Below are 6,372 nucleotides of genomic sequence, written 5' to 3'. Positions count from 1 at the left end.
ACTTCAAAAAAGTTTGGGTTTATTTCTTGAAACAAAAAATCAAAGTTTTTAGAATTTTCAAATTATGGAAGACACTATTAGAAAAAAAATACTAGAAAATCAGTGAAGCGGTTGAGAACGAATAATGGCCTTAAGTTCTGTTCGTTAGATTTTAATGATTTCTGTAAATAGGAAGGAATTGAAAGACATTGAACCTTTTAGAACTCTACAGTAGAATAGAGTTGCAGAAAGAATGAACAGAACCTCGCTAGAAAAGGCTTGATGCATGCTTTTAAATGCAAGAGTAGGGAAGGAGTTTTGGGTTGAAGTAATAAATTTGGCAAGTTGTTTGTTAAACCAATCTCCACATTGAGCATTGAACGATAAAGTTTCAGAGGAGATATGGTCAGGTAATCCTCCCAATTATTCTAATCTTAGAATTTTTAGTTGTTTTGCTTATCCTAAAGTTAGCCAAGGAAAGTTCGATCCAGGGGTCATAAAGTGCATCTATTTGGGATACCCTGCCAGTATGAAAGGTTTCAAACTGTGGTGTCCGAAAACCAACAAAACTATTGTTAGAAAATATGTTATGTTCGATGAATCTATCATGTTTCAGTTAGAAAAGGGATCATTTACTTTTAAAGACACAACAAACCAAAATGTCTCGAGCAAGGTAGAGTAAAAAGTTAAAACAGGGGGCGATGTCACAATGACACGAATAGGATCATCGTCCTGATGAGAAAGCAAGTGACATTGCGATGACACGATGAAATCTCAATTCTTATGAAATTGAATCTATTTCGAATCAGTTTGGGTCTTCATCCAACTCACAGGTACCCTCACCATCTCAGTTAACTAAATATAAGTTGGTTCGTGACAAGAAAAGGTGAGAAATTCAACCATCATAGAAATATTGTGAAGGAAACCTAGTGGCTTATTCTCTAAGTATTGCTAAGAGCATTGATTCAACCTATCCTTCGTGTTACTATAAGACAGTTTAGGCCTTCGATTCTAGAAAATGGCTCGTTGCAATGGAAAAAGAGATGGAGTCGCTTCATAAGAACGAGACTTGGTGGCTAGTTAAACCATCCATCAGTAAAAGGATCATTGGTTGCAAATGGATGTTTAAAAAGAAAGAAGGTTCAAGTTTTAACGACACTAAGTACAAGGCAAAATTGGTTGTAAAGGGCTACAGTCAAGGGGAGGGAGTTGATTTACATGATGTTTTCTCTCCCATTATGAAACATACATCCATTTGGATGCTTTTGGCTCTTGTGGCATCAAACAATCTTGAATTATAACATTTAGATGTGAAGACTTATTTCCTTCATAATAACCTTGAGGAGGATATCTACATACAACAATCGGAAGGCTTCAAATTTAACGGTAAAAAAGATCATGTGTGTCTCTTACAAAGGTCTTTATACAGTTTGAAATAGTCTCATTGGCAATGGTATAAAAAGTTTGACTTATTCATGTTGAGTATTGGTTTTTCTCAAAGTAACTATAACAATTGTATTTACCTACAATGTCTTGGTGATGGTTCTTTTATATATGTGCTGCTTTATGTTGATGATATGTTGATTGTGGCTAAAAATCCATCTGAAAATGAGTCTTAAAATCATGCTTAACTATAATTTAGAGATGAAGGATTTAGGTGCAGTGAAGAAAATTTTGGGAATTGAAATTTCAAGGGATAGACATTCCAAGAAATTGTTTTTATCACAAAAAAGTTTCATTAAGAAGATCCTTGAGCGATTTGAGATGCATGACTTAAAACTGATAAGTACCCCTTTAGTTGCATACTTCAAACTGTCAATTTTAGATTCTCCCCAAAATGAAGAAGAAGAGATGTACATATCAAAAGTACCTTATTCAAGCGCAGTTGGAAGTTTGATGTATGCAATGGTATGTACTCGTCCAAATATTTCACATGTTGTTAGTGTTGTTAGTAGATACATTGCAACACCGAGTAAGTTACACTAGCATGTAGTTAAGTGGATATTCAGATATTTACAAGGTACTTCTAACATGTGCTTAGAATTCGGAAGAAGCTTAACGGGCCTAGTCGGATATGTTGATTCAGATTATGCAGAAGACTTAGATCAAAGAAGGTCTCTCGCAGGTTACCTATTTGTTTTTGGGAATTGTGTCATTAGTTGAAAACTTATACTTCAAGCTACAATGGCTTTGTCAACTATTGAAGTAGAGTACATGGCAATTACTGAAACAGTAAAAGAAGCAATTTGGTTAAGGGTCATGTTTAGTGAACTGGTAAGTGAAAAAGAGGCATATATTGTAATAGTCAAAGTGTCATACATCTCACCAAAGATCAAATGCATCATGAGAGAACGAATCACATAGACATATGTTACCACTTTGTTCAAGAGGTGATCATTCAAAGGGATGTTTAGATTTTTAAAATTGGAAAATATGGCGCCCCAAACCCGACCGGGACGGTCCGACCCGAATCCAAAACATTACATTAGTCATCAAAGTGACCCAAAACACCTCACGACTTTTAAGCATGCAATTAATTATTCGTTTTCCTTTTTCAATCAACAACGGATGTCTCATGCTTGCATTCAACTCACATATAGACAGTAAAAAATAATTTAACCCTAGTTGCATGCTTTTTCAAATGAAGTTTACTTAAACGAGCATAAGGGCAAAAATGTCATTTCATGTCCTAACCATGTAAACACACATAAATAATTGATTTAAAGGTGCAATTTAAATCTAAAATTTTTTAGAAATATTTGGTAAAAAATCAGTTTAATTCGATTAGCTGCTCTTAGTTAATTTTAAAAACAAATATAGTAAGGACTAAATCAAAATATTGATAGAATATTGAAATAATCAAGTTACAAAATTATCAGTACATTTATGAAATCAAACATCTAAGACTCTGATATGTGAATTTTCAAAGCATTTCGTAAACGTTTTGGACTCCAATTACACCACCAAAATCTAAGGACTAAATTACAAATTTGTGAAAACTAGCCCTGAAATGGCTAGGCTCCACGTTGGGACGACGCAATATAGCCCATTGGGACAATCCTTGGTATGGGTCCTTTTTCATGACGATGTGACAATGGTGGTCACTACATCGGTCTCTCATCGAGAAGTCATCTGAACAACATTGGGACAATGGTTTGCAGTTTCAACCGATACCTGCAATTTTCAAGTTTAAGCACTACTGCACATACCATTTCGTGCATTTAAGGAAATTTCTCACTCCAAACATGTTATATTACCTTCAATCATCATTTGAAACAAGCTCAAGCACACCATAACATGCCATAGAAAAATTTGACACATTAAGTAATCATTAATGCTAACATACATCTTTAATCTCTAAATCCACTACTCAACATACCAAATCAGCATCTCAAGGTTCCCTAAGGATTCTAATTGTCTATTTTGAACCATTTGGTCATTTTAGACTTGCCTAAATCTCCAGCATATTGTTTTAGCCATGGTAGCACTTTTTAAACATATTACATGCCACTTAAACACATAATCATCAAATGAACATATCACGCATCGCTAATACCATTCATGAACATCAAAATATCCACAATCAAAGTCCAAAAACATTATCAATAGCCCGTAATTCTAGTCCCAAAATAATAACAATAATTATAATAACTATAACCCACATTGCATTTATTCCTAGTATTCAAAACCATAAAAACACACTTAACCACAATGCTTGTGTGGATCACTTCCTTGCCCACTTTACACTCCTCAAACGCACTATTTATCTGCAAAATTTAAATAAAGAGTGTAAGCTCAAACAAGCTCAATGAACATTCGGAAGTTCTATTAAGCATATACAATAGCATAAGAGCATACTAAGGCACATTCGCAACCACATATTTAACAAGACAAATAACGTTTTCATGCTTCAATACCGCACAAGTCTAGAAAATTCTCTTACATGTATTTACATACAACAGAACTCATATATAGTTCAAATAAAGATAATTTGGCAGGTTGCGTTTATGAAACATAAAAGTGGAATCAATCACCACACATTGAATAAATGGATCTCCATTACACCAATGACTTAAAGAGTCTAACATGTCCCAAAAGTGTAGCATTAAGCTAAAACTCTCCAACACACCATCATGTCCTGATGAATGGAGCATAGCTCAACATTCTCTTATCTTTCCAACCTATCCCGAGGCTTCAATGCCCAAATCACAAAACACAAAGGTAAGTACTCACAATCTTATGGCATGCCAATTATATCCAACGGTTTCAAGAGATCACAAGGCCAAAATATCCACAAATTCACAAATTTATTTACTGTTTAAATGCACATAACCTCTATTCATATTCATCAATTTCACATCACAATCTCATACACAATGCATGCTTACCAGATTCTCATTTAATTGCACTCCAAATGCCACAATAATGCTCATTGAGCTATCATACATAAGATCTCATACATGTGTGTTAAAATCAGTAAGTCACATACCACATTCATGTATTTTTCACATATTACCTGTTGTACTAGCATCAAATAACACAACTCAACTTACTTAGGCATGATTCCACAACCAAAGCAAAAAGTATAGGAAAGGCTTAATCTCAAAACTTAGGATAGGGGATTAGGTTAACCCTAATTTCCTGATTAACATTATGAATCGCACATACCAGCAACGACTCCAGAACACTCACCGATCACACTTCCGCTTACTAGTCGAAATTTCAAACAAGCTTCTCTTTACCTTTTGACTTGCTCATAGAAGCTCTTGATTGATCCGACACTTTGCACGCACAATAAACACATTACAAACTCATTAAAAATAGCCTTGAACACAACCAAGCAGTAAGAAAAACACGAATCAAGCCTCTTCTTTCTCACTACCGAAAACTATCTAGTTTTGCTGAAATTGAAGTTTCGACATCTAATCTTGTTTCTAATTCTTCGTTCGATTTCAAACATCCAAGATATCATTTAATTTCATATCTAAACCATTAATTTTACCCAAATCCACGGATCTAAGATTTCCAAAAAATTCAAGCTCTCAAGAACATGTAAAAGAGGGAAAATGCTTTATCCTTAAAAATTCAATAAGGATCTATCAAATTGAGGCGAAATACCTTGTAATTAGGTTTAAATAAATCAAAAAATCACTTTGAAACAACGGATTTACTCAAGATTACGATATTTTCCATTTTTTAACCCAACCTTGCTTTAAAAACATTTAATCAAAATAAATTTGTATACAATCGTTTAAACCTCAAATTGAATTAACAACACATTTTGCTTAATCTTAAAAAGTCAAAATATGACCTTAATTTGTTGGAAACAACGACCTACAGCTCTAATTTGATATTAAAAGCAAGAAAAGCAATTACAAAATTGGGGAAGAAAACGTGATTTTCCTTTGCAATTTGGGGATATTGGGAGGTTAATAAATCTAAAAGGATAAGTCAATTTCGAAGGAAACTCTCTAATATAGGTTTTCGGAAAATTTTTGAATGGGTTTAGGTTTAGGAGAGGGAAGAAAATGGTGGGTGACTCCATGTAGGAAAACAATTTTCAAAAATTGGGCTATTTCCCTATTGCTCACTCATTGTTTCTTCCTTTTTCCAATTGGGTCCTGCTTAATCAAAGCCCACTATTTTCATATTAGACCTTCTAATTAAACTTTGTTTTAGCTTAATTAATAAAAGAAAAATCTGATTATATTTTTCTGATATTTTAACTTATTATTTACAACCTTAATTTCGGTGTCCGACTCAAACCCTTGGTTTAACAACCCGATTCTACTAAACCTATTTTTGGGATGTGACAGCACAGAACACAATCCGACTAGCATGTTGACAAAAAGTCCTCCAGTTTCAAAGTTCGAGCATTGCTTGAACTTGGTAAGTATCTGATGAATATCAAATTAGGCCTATAATACAGCTTGGCAAGGGAGTTAAGTCAAATACGAGTCAATGTGGAGATTTGTGGAGTTGTGCCTCACATTTTTTACCAAACAATGTGTGATGTTGCAACGAGGAAATGTTCTTTGTCTCTAAGAGAAGTTGACGTTACGACGAGAAGAAAGCCCTCGTCCCGACAACACAATCCTCCTTCGTCCCGACGATGCGGTGCCACGTCACAATGTGGTGACGTGCACTTCAAGTTTTTCAACTCTTCTTCTCCTAGTTAAACTCTACTTTTTAATTTCTCATTTAATCTCTGAGTTATTCAGTCAAATATGCTACGGATTTTAGCCTATAAATAGATCTTAATTACCCTAGGTTTTACAGAACAAAAATGTTTACATTGAGAAAATTCTATTCTTTGTTTCAAAAGATTTTTCTTTTGGGACTTCTCGATTTTATTATACTTACTTGTTCGTTGCATACACATTATGCATACAC

This window comes from Gossypium arboreum, chromosome 1, assembly GCF_025698485.1.
Source record: "Gossypium arboreum isolate Shixiya-1 chromosome 1, ASM2569848v2, whole genome shotgun sequence".
Taxonomy (NCBI): Eukaryota; Viridiplantae; Streptophyta; class Magnoliopsida; order Malvales; family Malvaceae; genus Gossypium; species Gossypium arboreum.
Note: the sequence above shows the minus strand (reverse complement) of the source record.